The sequence below is a fragment of the Phalangium opilio genome, unplaced genomic scaffold (assembly GCF_054372755.1).
Source record: "Phalangium opilio isolate 3A_F unplaced genomic scaffold, DU_Popi_V2 ptg000087l_1, whole genome shotgun sequence".
Classification (NCBI taxonomy): Eukaryota; Metazoa; Arthropoda; class Arachnida; order Opiliones; family Phalangiidae; genus Phalangium; species Phalangium opilio.
Genome location: NW_028324192.1, coordinates 3,724,387 through 3,738,111, shown reverse-complemented (window position 1 = coordinate 3,738,111; position 13,725 = coordinate 3,724,387). Strand labels below are relative to the sequence as shown.

Sequence of the window (13,725 nt, the reverse complement as noted above, 5' to 3'; positions counted from 1 at the left end):
GTTTTCGTTTCTGTAATGCAGAGACAATAACGGTTCAGAGTGAGCCGAAAGTTAAATACACTTTTAAATAATTAGGCTTAAATTTTATAATCATGGTGGATATCTGGGCCGCGTTCAGCAGACCCCAGCGCTGTGAACAGTGTCCTATGTAACCGGATTTTGTTTATGAACTTTGACGTCGGGTGCTCAGCGCTGAGCTAGCGCGGTCTTCAAAGAAAATAGTCGGCTTTTTGGATAACGTGACGTAAAACGCGTAGTGTTATGTAACGTTAACAGTCTTGTTGACAAAACTAAGAAAATCGTTGAGGTGAAACGAGAGGATAGTGTTTACATGGCAACCCTGTTGTGAGTATGGCTTTGAACATAGAGGGCATACAGTTGAGGAGTAGAAAATTGGGCCTTTACAAACACGTTAAGGTAATATCCCTCCAAAGTTTTTTGTCTTCATTTCCCGTTTTTCCCCCATCGGATGATTTTAATGTGTACAAGTATATCATTATTGGATGTAAAATGTCGTCTGATTTACAGTATATTTGCTATGCTTTGTATACTGCTTAATATTTCATAAATTTTAACTTAAGAAACATTTCCATATCTGTGTAAATAAGTTTGTAAGTAGTCGTCTTGACTCGGAGAGGTAATATTTTGGTTTTCCCAACTTGTTCATATCTATTAAAATTTAAAAGAGGAAAAAAAAGTGAAAAAGCCAACGGCACGCAGTGTTCCTAAGTGGTCTCCCTCCCAAGTAGTGACTGCGCTCGACGCTGCTTAACTACGGTTATCTGACGAGAACCGGTGTATTCAGCGTGATATGGCCGTTGCCGAGAGTGCTAGTTAATAATTTGAATTTAATTAACTTTCTTCTTTATAAAACAATAACTAAAAGAAGATTTGTTTGCTTTTTTCATATCTGGTGGAATTTGAAAGAGGAAACAAAAGTGAAAAAAGCAAACGGCACGCAGTATTCCCAAGTACTGACTGCGCTCGACGCTGCTAACGTCGGCGATCGGACGAGATCCGGTGTTCTCAGCGTGATATGGCCGTTGCCGAGAGTGCTAGATAATAATTCGAATTTAAATTAAGTGAGACAAATTAACCTTCATCTTTTTCAAACAATAACAAAAAGAAAATATGTTTGCTTTTTTCATATCTATTGGAATTTAAAAGAGGAAAAAAAAGTGAAAAAGCCAACGGCACGCAGTGTTCCTAAGTGGTCTCCCTCCCAAGTAATGACTGCGCTCGACGCTGCTTAACTTCGGTTATCGGACGAGAATCGGTGTATTCAGCGTGATATGGCCGTTGCCGAGAGTGCTAGTTAATAATTTGAATTTAATTAACTTTCATCTTTATAAAACAATAACTAAAAGAAGATTTGTTTGCTTTTTTCATATCTGGTGGAATTTGAAAGAGGAAACTAAAGTGAAAAAAGCAAACGGCACGCAGTATTCCCAAGTACTGACTGCGCTCGACAATGCTAACGTCGGCGATCGGACGAGAACTGGTGTTCTCAGCGTGATATGGCCGTTGCCGAGAGTGCTAGATAATAATTCGAATTTAAATTAAGTGAGACAAATTAACCTTCATCTTTTTCAAACAATAACAAAAAGAAAATATGTTTGTTTTTCATATCTATTGGAATTTAAAAGAGGAAAAAAAGTGAAAACGCAAACGGCACGCAGTATTCCCAAGTACTGACTGCGCTCGACGCTGCTAACGTCGGCGATCGGACGAGAACCGGTGTTCTCAGCGTGATATGGCCGTTGCCGAGAGTGCTAGATAATAATTCGAATTTAAATTAAGTGAGACAAATTAACCTTCATCTTTTTCAAACAATAACAAAAAGAAAATATGTTTGCTTTTTTCATATCTATTGGAATTTAAAAGAGAAAAAAAAAGTGAAAAAGCTAACGGCACGCAGTGTTCCTAAGTGGTCGCCCTCCCAAGTACTGACTGCGATCGACGCTGCTTAACTTCGGTTATCGGACGAGAACCGGTGTGTTCAGCGTGATATGGCCGTTGCCGAGAGTGCTAGTTAATAATTCGAATTTAAATTAAGTGAGACAAATTAACCTTCATCATTTTAAAACAATAACAAAAAGAAAACATGTTTGCTTTTTTCATATCTATTAAAATTAAAAAGAGGAAAAAAAAGTGAAAAAGCCAACGGCACGCAGTGTTCCTAAGTGGTCTCCCTCCCAAGTAGTGACTGCGCTCGACGCTGCTTAACTTCGGTTATCTGACGAGAACCGGTGTATTCAGCGTGATATGGCCGTTGCCGAGAGTGCTAGTTAATAATTTGAATTTAATTAACTTTCATCTTTATAAAACAATAACTAAAAGAAGATTTGTTTGCTTTTTTCATATCTGGTGGAATTTGAAAGAGGAAACAAAAATGAAAAAAGCAAACGGCACGCAGTATTCCCAAGTACTGACTGCGCTCGACGCTGCTAACGTCGGCGATCGGACGAGATCCGGTGTTCTCAGCGTGATATGGCCGTTGCCGAGAGTGCTAGATAATAATTCGAATTTAAATTAAGTGAGACAAATTAACCTTCATCTTTTTCAAACAATAACAAAAAGAAAATATGTTTGCTTTTTTCATATCTATTGGAATTTAAAAGAGGAAAAAAAAGTGAAAAAGTTAACGGCAAGCAGTGTTCCTAAGTGGTCGCCCTCCCAAGTACTGACTGCGCTCGACGCTGCTTTACTTCGGTGATCGGACGTGAACCGGTGTTTTCAGCGTGATATGGCCGTTGCCGACAGTGCTAGATAATAATTCGAATTTAAATTAAGTGAGACAAATTAACCTTCATCTTTATAAAACAATAACAAAAAGAAGATATGTTTGCTTTTTTCATATCTGGTGGAATTTAAAAGAGGAAACAAAAGTGAAAAAGCAAACGGCACGCAGTATTCCCAAGTACTGTATGCGCTCGACGCTGCTTTACTTCGGTGATCGGACGTGAACCGGTGTTTTCAGCGTGATATGGCCGTTGCCGAGAGTGCTAGTTAATAATTCGAATTTAAATTAAGTGAGAAAAATTAACCTTAATCATTTTAAAACAATTACAAATAGAAAACGTGTTTGCTTTTTTCATAACTATTAAAATTTAAAAGAGGAAAAAAAAGTGAAAAAGCCAACGGCACGCAGTGTTCCTAAGTGGTCTCCCTCCCAAGTAGTAACTGCGCTCGACGCTGCTTAACTTCGGTTATCGGACGAGAACCGGTGTATTCAGCGTGATATGGCCGTTGCCGAGAGTGCTAGTTAATAATTTAAATTTAATTAACTTTCATCTTTATAAAACAATAACAAAAAAGAAGATATGTTTGATTTTTTCATATCTGGTGGAATTTGAAAGAGGAAACAAAAGTGAAAAAGCCAACGGCACGCAGTATTCCCAAGTACTCTATGCGCTCGACGCTGCTTAACTTCGGTATTCGGACGAGAATCGGTGTATACAGCGTGATATGGCCGTTGCCGAGAGTGCTAGTTAATAATTTGAATTTAATTAACTTTCATCTTTATAAAACAATTACAAAAAGAAGATATGTTTGCTCTTTTCATATCTGGTGGAATTTGAAAGAGGAAACAAAAGTGAAGAAGCAATCGGCACGCAGTATTCCCAAGTACTGACTGCGCTCGACGCTGCTAACGTCGGCGATCGGACGAGAACCGGTGTTCTCAGCGTGATATGGCCGTTGCCGAGAGTGCTAGATAATAATTCGAATTTAAATTAAGTGAGACAAATTAACCTTCATCTTTTTCAAACAATAACAAAAAGAAAATATGTTTGCTTTTTTCATATCTATTGGAATTTAAAAGAGGAAAAAAAGTGAAAAAGCTTACGGCACGCAGTGTTCCTAAGTGGTCGCCCTCCCAAGTACTGACTGCGCTCGACGCTGCTTAACTTCGGTTATCGGACGAGAAACGGTGTATTCAGCGTGATATGGCCGTTGCCGAGAGTGCTAGTTAATAATTTGAATTTAATTAACGTTCATCTTTATAAAACAATAACAAAAAGAAGATATGTTTGCTTTTTTCATATCTGGTGGAATTTAAAAGAGGAAACAAAAGTGAAAAAACAAACGGCACGCAGTATTCCCAAGTACTGTATGCGCTCGACGCTGCTTAACTTCGGTGATCGGACGTGAACCGGTGTTTTCAGCGTGATATGGCCGTTGCCGAGAGTGCTAGTTAATAATTCGAATTTAAATTAAGTGAGACAAATTAACCTTCAACATTTTAAAACAATAACAAAAAGAAAACATGTTTGCTTTTTTCATATCTATTAAAATTTAAATGGGGAAGAAAAATTGAAAAAGCCAACGGCACGCAGTGTTCCTAAGTGGTCTCCCTCCCAAGTAGTGACTGCGCTCGACGCTGCTTAACTTCGGTTATCGGACGAGAACCGGTGTATTCAGCGTGATATGGCCGTTGCCGAGAGTGCTAGTTAATAATTTGAATTTAATTAACTTTCATCATTATAAAACAATAACAAAAAGAAGATATGTTTGCTTTTTTCATATCTGGTAGAATTTGAAAGTGGAAACAAAAGTGAAAAAGCAAACGGCACGCAGTATTCCCAAGTACTGACTGCGCTCGACGCTGCTAACGTCGGCGATCGGACGAGAACCGGTGTTCTCAGCGTGATATGGCCGTTGCCGAGAGTGCTAGATAATAATTCGAATTTAAATTAAGTGAGACAAATTAACCTTCATCTTTTTCAAACAATAACAAAAAGAAAATATGTTTGCTTTTTTCATATCTATTGGAATTTAAAAGAGGAAAAAAAGTGAAAAAGCTTACGGCACGCAGTGTTCCTAAGTGGTCGCCCTCCCAAGTACTGACTGCGCTCGACGCTGCTTAACTTCGGTTATCGGACGAGAAACGGTGTATTCAGCGTGATATGGCCGTTGCCGAGAGTGCTAGTTAATAATTTGAATTTAATTAACGTTCATCTTTATAAAACAATAACAAAAAGAAGATATGTTTGCTTTTTTCATATCTGGTGGAATTTAAAAGAGGAAACAAAAGTGAAAAAACAAACGGCACGCAGTATTCCCAAGTACTGTATGCGCTCGACGCTGCTTAACTTCGGTGATCGGACGTGAACCGGTGTTTTCAGCGTGATATGGCCGTTGCCGAGAGTGCTAGTTAATAATTCGAATTTAAATTAAGTGAGACAAATTAACCTTCAACATTTTAAAACAATAACAAAAAGAAAACATGTTTGCTTTTTTCATATCTATTAAAATTTAAATGGGGAAGAAAAATTGAAAAAGCCAACGGCACGCAGTGTTCCTAAGTGGTCTCCCTCCCAAGTAGTGACTGCGCTCGACGCTGCTTAACTTCGGTTATCGGACGAGAACCGGTGTATTCAGCGTGATATGGCCGTTGCCGAGAGTGCTAGTTAATAATTTGAATTTAATTAACTTTCATCATTATAAAACAATAACAAAAAGAAGATATGTTTGCTTTTTTCATATCTGGTAGAATTTGAAAGTGGAAACAAAAGTGAAAAAGCAAACGGCACGCAGTATACCCAAGTACTGACTGCGCTCGACGCTGCTAACGTCGGCGATCGGACGAGAACCGGTGTTCTCAGCGTGATATGGCCGTTGCCGAGAGTGCTAGATAATAATTCGAATTTAAATTAAGTGAGACAAATTAACCTTCATCTTTTTCAAACAATAACAAAAAGAAAATATGTTTGCTTTTTTCATATCTATTGGAATTTAAAAGAGGAAAAAATAGTGAAAAAGCTAACGGCACGCAGTGTTCCTAAGTGGTCGCCCTCCCAAGTACTGACTGCGCTCGACGCTGCTTAACTTTGGTTATCGGACGAGAACTGGTGTATTCAGCGTGATATGGCCGTTGCCGAGAGTGCTAGTTAATAATTTGAATTTAATTAACGTTCATCTTTATAAAACAATAACAAAAAGAAGATATGTTTGCTTTTTTCATATCTGGTGGAATTTAAAAGAGGAAACAAAAGTGAAAAAACAAACGGCACGCAGTATTCCCAAGTACTGTATGCGCTCGACGCTGCTTAACTTCGGTGATCGGACGTGAACCGGTGTTTTCAGCGTGATATGGCCGTTGCCGAGAGTGCTAGTTAATAATTCGAATTTAAATTAAGTGAGACAAATTAACCTTCAACATTTTAAAACAATAACAAAAAGAAAACATGTTTGCTTTTTTCATATCTATTAAAATTTAAATGGGGAAGAAAAATTGAAAAAGCCAACGGCACGCAGTGTTCCTAAGTGGTCTCCCTCCCAAGTAGTGACTGCGCTCGACGCTGCTTAACTTCGGTTATCGGACGAGAACCGGTGTATTCAGCGTGATATGGCCGTTGCCGAGAGTGCTAGTTAATAATTTGAATTTAATTAACTTTCATCATTATAAAACAATAACAAAAAGAAGATATGTTTGCTTTTTTCATATCTGGTAGAATTTGAAAGTGGAAACAAAAGTGAAAAAGCAAACGGCACGCAGTATTCCCAAGTACTGACTGCGCTCGACGCTGCTAACGTCGGCGATCGGACGAGAACCGGTGTTCTCAGCGTGATATGGCCGTTGCCGAGAGTGCTAGATAATAATTCGAATTTAAATTAAGTGAGACAAATTAACCTTCATCTTTTTCAAACAATAACAAAAAGAAAATATGTTTGCTTTTTTCATATCTATTGGAATTTAAAAGAGGAAAAAATAGTGAAAAAGCTAACGGCACGCAGTGTTCCTAAGTGGTCGCCCTCCCAAGTACTGACTGCGCTCGACGCTGCTTAACTTTGGTTATCGGACGAGAACTGGTGTATTCAGCGTGATATGGCCGTTGCCGAGAGTGCTAGTTAATAATTTGAATTTAATTAACGTTCATCTTTATAAAACAATAACAAAAAGAAGATATGTTTGCTTTTTTCATATCTGGTGGAATTTAAAAGAGGAAACAAAAGTGAAAAAACAAACGGCACGCAGTATTCCCAAGTACTGTATGCGCTCGACGCTGCTTAACTTCGGTGATCGGACGTGAACCGGTGTTTTCAGCGTGATATGGCCGTTGCCGAGAGTGCTAGTTAATAATTCGAATTTAAATTAAGTGAGACAAATTAACCTTCAACATTTTAAAACAATAACAAAAAGAAAACATGTTTGCTTTTTTCATATCTATTAAAATTTAAATGGGGAAGAAAAATTGAAAAAGCCAACGGCACGCAGTGTTCCTAAGTGGTCTCCCTCCCAAGTAGTGACTGCGCTCGACGCTGCTTAACTTCGCTTATCGGACGAGAACCGGTGTATTCAGCGTGACATGGCCGTTGCCGAGAGTGCTAGTTAATAATTTGAATTTAATTAACTTTCATCATTTTAAAACAATAACAAAAAGAAGATATGTTTGCTTTTTTCATATCTGGTGGAATTTGAAAGAGGAAACAAAAGTGAAAAAGCAAACGGCACGCAGTATTCCCAAGTACTGACTGCGCTCGACGCTGCTAACGTCGGCGATCGGACGAGAACCGGTGTTCTCAGCGTGATATGGCCGTTGCCGAGAGTGCTAGATAATAATTCGAATTTAAATTAAGTGAGACAAATTAACCTTCATCTTTTTCAAACAATAACAAAAAGAAAATATGTTTAATTTTTTCATATCTATTGGAATTTAAAAGAGGAAAAAAAAGTGAAAAAGCTAACGGCACGCAGTGTTCCTAAGTGGTCGCCCTCCCAAGTACTGACTGCGCTCGACGCTGCCTAACTTTGGTTATCGGACGAGAACCGGTGAATTCAGCGTGAAATGGCCGTTGCCGAGAGCTACGACATTGAGCTACGACAAACAAGGGCCGAGATATTAAGCAAAATGTTCGCCAACTTTGGTATCGTCTCACTTATTTTTATTATGTTACTTATGATTTTTGCACTAAACTTTGGAGGCTCATAACTCTTGTTCTACAAGAGATACTGGGATCTCCTTTGGAAATGTTATAGTACTCTTTGCTCCCCATACCAGGATACTTTAAACTTGAGGCTACCTCAATATCGTCGTCAACTTATTTTTTGTCTCACTTATTGTTAGAAGGTTACTTTTGATTTTTGAAAATAAACTTTGCAGGCTCGTAACTCTGGTTCTACCAGAGATACGGGGATGTAAATAATGTGACCTTGACACAAATGTTCGGATAATTATAAAGGTCTTTGCATGTTCCAAGCAAAAAAAAAAACTTCGCGGTTTCGAACCTGTGGCCTTCCGGGAGTGAGGCGGATGCGATAACGGCTACACTAAAGATATGTTATTATTTTTAATCGAAGGAACAGGGTCAAGTAATTAAGCAATACGTGAACAAACAAACCCCTCCATAGAAAATGCATTAGACTATACTTTGCAAGGCCCATAACTCTGTGTCTACTAGAGATACCGGGATGTCCTTAGGATATGTTATAGTCCAATTTGTCATTCATCTAACCATACTAAAAACTTTGGGCTACGACAAACAGGGGCCGAGTACTTAAGCGAAACGTAAAGAAACAAACCCCCTCCATAGGAAATGAGTTAGACTATACTTTGCAGGCTCGTAACTCTGTTTCCACTGGAGATACGGGGATGTCCTTTGAGTATGTTATATTCCAATTTGTCTTCCATCTAACCATACTAAAAACATTGAGCTACGACAAACAGGGGCCGAGTAATTAAGCTAAACGTAAACAAACAACCCGTCCTTAGGAAATGCATTAGACTATACTTTGCAGGCCCATAACTCTGTGTCTACTAGAGATACGGGGATGTCCTTAGGATATGTTATAGTCCAAATTGTCACCCATCTAACCATACTAAAAACATTGAGCTACGACAAACAAGGGCCGAGATATTAAGCAAAATGTTCGTCAACTTTGGTATCGTCTCACTTATTTTTATTATGTTACTTATGATTTTTGCACTAAACTTTGGAGGCTCATAACTCTTGTTCTACAAGAGATACTGGGATCTCCTTTGGAAATGTTATAGTACTCTTTGCTCCCCATACCAGGATACTTTAAACTTGAGGCTACCTCAATATCGTCGTCAACTTATTTTTTGTCTCACTTATTGTTAGAAGGTTACTTTTGATTTTTGAAAATAAACTTTGCAGGCTCGTAACTCTGGTTCTACCAGAGATACGGGGATGTAAATAATGTGACCTTGACACAAATGTTCGGATAATTATAAAGGTCTTTGCATGTTCCAAGCAAAAAGAAAAAACTTCGCGGTTTCGAACCTGTGGCCTTCCGGGAGTGAGGCGGATGCGATAACGGCTACACTAAAGATATGTTATTATTTTTAATCGAAGGAACAGGGTCAAGTAATTAAGCAATACGTGAACAAACAAACCCCTCCATAGAAAATGCATTAGACTATACTTTGCAAGGCCCATAACTCTGTGTCTACTAGAGATACCGGGATGTCCTTAGGATATGTTATAGTCCAATTTGTCATTCATCTAACCATACTCAGAAATTAAATGGTTGTCAGGTGTTGTGGAAAAACTTTGGCTTTCTACGTTACATTTGAGACCCCACAACACCTCTCCCGGGTGGGCTCGAACCACCAACCTTTCGATTAACAGCTGAACGCGCTAACCATTGCGCCACGGAATCCCAAAAATTAAATGCTCGTCAGGTATTGTGTAAAAACCTTGACTTTTTACGTCACATCTGAGACCTCACAACACCGCTCCCGGATGGGCTCGAACCACCAACCTATTGGTTAACAGCCGAACGCGCTAAACATTGCGCCACGGAAGCCCAAAAGTTAAATGCTCGTCAGGTATTGTGTAAAAACCTTGACTTTTTACGTCACATCTGAGACCTCACAACACCGCTCCCGGATGGGCTCGAACCACCAACCTATTGGTTAACAGCCGAACGCGCTAACCATTGCGCCACGGAAGCCCAAAAGTTAAATGCTCGTCAGGTATTGTGTAAAAACCTTGATTTTTTACGTCAAATCTGAGACCTCACAACACCGCTCCCGGATGGGGTCGAACCACCAACCTATTGGTTAACAGCCGAACGCGCTAACCATTGCGCCACGGAAGCCCAAAAATTAAATGGTCGTCATTTATTGTGCAAAAACTTTGGCTTTCTACGTTACATTTGAGATCACACAACACCGCTCCCGGATGGGCTCGAACCACCAACCTATTGGTTAACAGCCGAACGCGCTAACCATTGAGCCACGGAAGCCCAAAAATTAAATGGTCGTCAGGAATTGTGGAAAAACTTTGGCTTTCTACGTCACATCTGAGACCTCACAACACCGCTCCCGGGTGGGCTCGAACCTTCAACCTTTCGATTAACAGCTGAACGCGCTAATCATTGCGCCACGGAAGCCCAAAAATTAAATGTTCGTCAGGTATTGTGAAAAACTCTGACATTTTACGTTACATCTGAGACCTCACAACACCGCATCCCGGATGGGCTCGAACCACAAACCTATTGGTTAACAGCCGAACGCGCTAATCATTGAGCCACGGAAGCCCAGAAATTAAATGGTTGTCACGTATTGTGGAAAAGTTTTGACTTTTTACGCTACATCTGAGACCCCACAACACCTCTCCCGGGTGGGCTCGTACCACCAACCTCTCGATTTACAGCTGAACGCGCTAACCATTGCGCCACGGAAGCCCAAAAATTCAATGTTCGACAGGTATTGTGGAAAAACTCTGACATTTTATGTTACATTTGAGACGTCACAACACCGCTCCCGGGAGAGCTCAAACCACCAGTCTTTTGAATAGCAGCTGAACGCGCTAACCATTGCGCCACGGAAGCCCAAAAATTAAATGGTCGTCAGGTATTGTGGAAAAACTTTGGCTTTCTACGTTACATTTGAGATCACACAACACCGCTCCCGGGTGGGCTCGAACCACCAACCTATTGGTTAACAGCCGAACGCGCTAACCATTGCGCCACGGAAGCCCAAAATTTAAATGTTCGTCAGGTATTATGTAAAAACCTTGACTTTTTACGTCACATCTGAGACCTCACAACACCGCTCCCGGATGGGGTCGAACCACCAACCTATTGGTTAACAGCCGAACGCGCTAACCATTGCGCCACGGAAGCCCAAAAATTAAATGGTCGTCATTTATTGTGCAAAAACTTTGGCTTTCTACGTTACATTTCAGATCCCACAACACCGCTCCCGGGTGGGCTCGAACCACCAACCTATTGGTTAACAGCCGAACGCGCTAACCATTGAGCCACGGAAGCTCAGAAATTAAATGGTTGTCAGGTATTGTGGAAAACCTTGACTTTTAACGTCACATCTGAGACCTCACAACACCGCTCCCGGATGGGCTCGAACCACCAACCTATTGGTTAACAGCCGAACGTGCTAACCAGTGCGCCACGGAAGCCCAAAAATTAAATGGTCGTCAGGTATTGTGGAAAAATTTTGGCTTTCTACGTTACATTTGAGATCACACAACACCGCTCCCGGGTGGGCTCGAACCACCAACCTATTGGTTAACAGCCGAACGCGCTAACCATTGCGCCACGGAAGCCCAAAACCTAAATGCTCGTCAGGTATTGTGCAAAAAACTTGACTTTTTACGTCACATCTGAGACCTCACAACACCGCTCCCGGATGGGCTCGAACCACCAACCTATTGGTTAACAGCCGAACGCGCTAACCATTGCGCCACGGAAGCCCAAAAGTTAAATACTCGTCAGGTATTGTGTAAAAACCTTGACTATTTACGTCACATCTGAGACCTCACAACACTGCTCCCGGATGGGCTCGAACCACCAACCTATTGGTTAACAGCCGAACGCGCTAACCATTGAGCCACGGAAGCTCAGAAATTAAATGGTTGTCAGGTGTTGTGGAAAAACTTTGGCTTTCTACGTTACATTTGAGATCACACAACACCGCTCCCGGGTGGGCTCGAACCACCAACCTATTGGTTAACAGCCGAACGCGCTAACCATTGCGCCACGGAAGCCCAAAACCTAAATGCTCGTCAGGTATTGTGCAAAAAACTTGACTTTTTACGTCACATCTGAGACCCCACAACACCTCTCCCGGGTGGGCTCGAACCACCAACCTTTCGATTAACAGCTGAACGCGCTAACCATTGCGCCACGGAATCCCAAAAATTAAATGCTCGTCAGGTATTGTGTAAAAACCTTGACTTTTTAACTCACATCTGAGACCTCACAACACCGCTCCCGGATGGGCTCGAACCACCAACCTATTGGTTAACAGCCGAACGCGCTAACCATTGCGCCACGGAAGCCCAAAAGTTAAATGTTCGTCTGGTGTTGTGGAAAAACTCTGACATTTTACGTTACATCTGAGACGTCACAACACCGCTCCCGGGAGGGCTCGAACCACCAACCTTTCGGTTAACAGCTGAACGCGCTGACCATTGCGCCACTGAAGCCCAAAAATTAAATTTTCGTCAGGTATTGAGGTAAAACCTTGACTTTTTACTTCTCATCTGAGACCTCACAACACCGCTCCCGGATGGGCTCGAACCACCAACCTTTCGGTTAACAGCCGAACGCGCTAACCATTCGCCACGGACGCCCAAAAATTAAATGGTCGTCAGGTATTGTGGAAAAACTTTGGCTATTTACGTTACATTTGAGATCCAAAAACACCGCTCCCGGGTGGGCTCGAACCACCAACCTATTGGTTAACAGCCGAACGCGCTAACCATTGAGCCACGGAAGATCAGAAATTAAATGGTTGTCACGTATTGTGGAAAAGTTTTGACTGTTAACGCTACATCTGAGACCCCACAACACCTCTTCCGGGTGGGCGCAACCCACCAACCTTTCGATTAAGAGCTGGACGCGCTAATTACTGCGCCACGGAAGCCCAAAAATTAAATGTTCGTCAGGTATTGTGGAAAAACTCTGACATTTTACGTAACATCTGAGACGTCACAAAACCGCTCCCGGATGGGCTCGAACCACCAACCTTTCGGTTAACAGCCGAACGCGCAAGCCATTGCGCCACGGACGCCCAAAAATTAAATGGTTGTCAGGTATTGTTGAAAAGTTACGACTTTTCACGCTACATCTGAGACCCCACAAATCCTCTCTCGTTTGGGCTCGAACCACCAACCTTTCGGTTAACAGCTGAACGCACTAACCATTGCGCCACGGAAGCCCAAAAATTAAATGGTCGTCAGGTATTGTAGAAAAACTTTGGCTATTTACGTTACATTTGAGATCCAAAAACACCGCTCCCGGGTGGGCTCGAACCACCAAGCTATTGGTTAACAGCCGAACGCGCTAACCATTGAGCCACGAAAGATCAGAAAATAAATGGTTATCACGTATTATGGAAAAAGTTTGTCTTTTCACGCTACATCTGAGACCTCACAACACCTCTCCCGGGTGGGCTCGAACCACCAACCTTTCGATTAACAGCTGAACACGCTAACCATTGCGCCACGGAAGCCCAAAAATTAAATGCTCGTCAGGTATTGTGGAAAAACTCTGACATTTTACGTTACATCTGAGACGTCACAACACCGCTCCCGGGAGGGCTCGAACCACCAACCTATTGGTTAACAGCCGAACGCGCTAACCATTGAGCCACGGAAGCTCAGAGATTAAATGGTTGTCAGGTGTTGTGGATAAGTTATGACTTATTACGTTACATCTGAGACCCTACAACACCTCTCTCGGTTGGTCTCGAACCACCAACCTTTCGGTTAACAGCCGAACGCGCTAACCAT

General features: G+C 41.5%; 15 pseudogenes; all 15 read right to left on the bottom strand.

Moving 5' to 3' along the window:
- Positions 1–704: 704 nt before the first annotated feature.
- Positions 705–823, bottom strand: LOC149650228 (5S ribosomal RNA; annotated as a pseudogene).
- Positions 824–1,185: 362 nt separating this feature from the next.
- Positions 1,186–1,304, bottom strand: LOC149650227 (5S ribosomal RNA; annotated as a pseudogene).
- Positions 1,305–1,902: 598 nt separating this feature from the next.
- LOC149650226 (5S ribosomal RNA) lies at positions 1,903–2,021 on the bottom strand (annotated as a pseudogene).
- A 137-nt stretch (positions 2,022–2,158) lies between these two features.
- On the bottom strand, positions 2,159–2,277 carry LOC149650225 (5S ribosomal RNA; annotated as a pseudogene).
- A 362-nt stretch (positions 2,278–2,639) lies between these two features.
- Positions 2,640–2,758, bottom strand: LOC149650224 (5S ribosomal RNA; annotated as a pseudogene).
- Positions 2,759–3,135: 377 nt separating this feature from the next.
- LOC149650223 (5S ribosomal RNA) lies at positions 3,136–3,254 on the bottom strand (annotated as a pseudogene).
- Positions 3,255–3,840: 586 nt separating this feature from the next.
- Positions 3,841–3,959, bottom strand: LOC149650222 (5S ribosomal RNA; annotated as a pseudogene).
- A 362-nt stretch (positions 3,960–4,321) lies between these two features.
- Positions 4,322–4,440, bottom strand: LOC149650221 (5S ribosomal RNA; annotated as a pseudogene).
- Positions 4,441–4,800: 360 nt separating this feature from the next.
- On the bottom strand, positions 4,801–4,919 carry LOC149650220 (5S ribosomal RNA; annotated as a pseudogene).
- A 362-nt stretch (positions 4,920–5,281) lies between these two features.
- On the bottom strand, positions 5,282–5,400 carry LOC149650219 (5S ribosomal RNA; annotated as a pseudogene).
- Positions 5,401–5,761: 361 nt separating this feature from the next.
- On the bottom strand, positions 5,762–5,880 carry LOC149650218 (5S ribosomal RNA; annotated as a pseudogene).
- A 362-nt stretch (positions 5,881–6,242) lies between these two features.
- Positions 6,243–6,361, bottom strand: LOC149650217 (5S ribosomal RNA; annotated as a pseudogene).
- A 361-nt stretch (positions 6,362–6,722) lies between these two features.
- LOC149650216 (5S ribosomal RNA) lies at positions 6,723–6,841 on the bottom strand (annotated as a pseudogene).
- A 362-nt stretch (positions 6,842–7,203) lies between these two features.
- Positions 7,204–7,322, bottom strand: LOC149650215 (5S ribosomal RNA; annotated as a pseudogene).
- Positions 7,323–7,683: 361 nt separating this feature from the next.
- Positions 7,684–7,802, bottom strand: LOC149650214 (5S ribosomal RNA; annotated as a pseudogene).
- Positions 7,803–13,725: the final 5,923 nt, after the last annotated feature.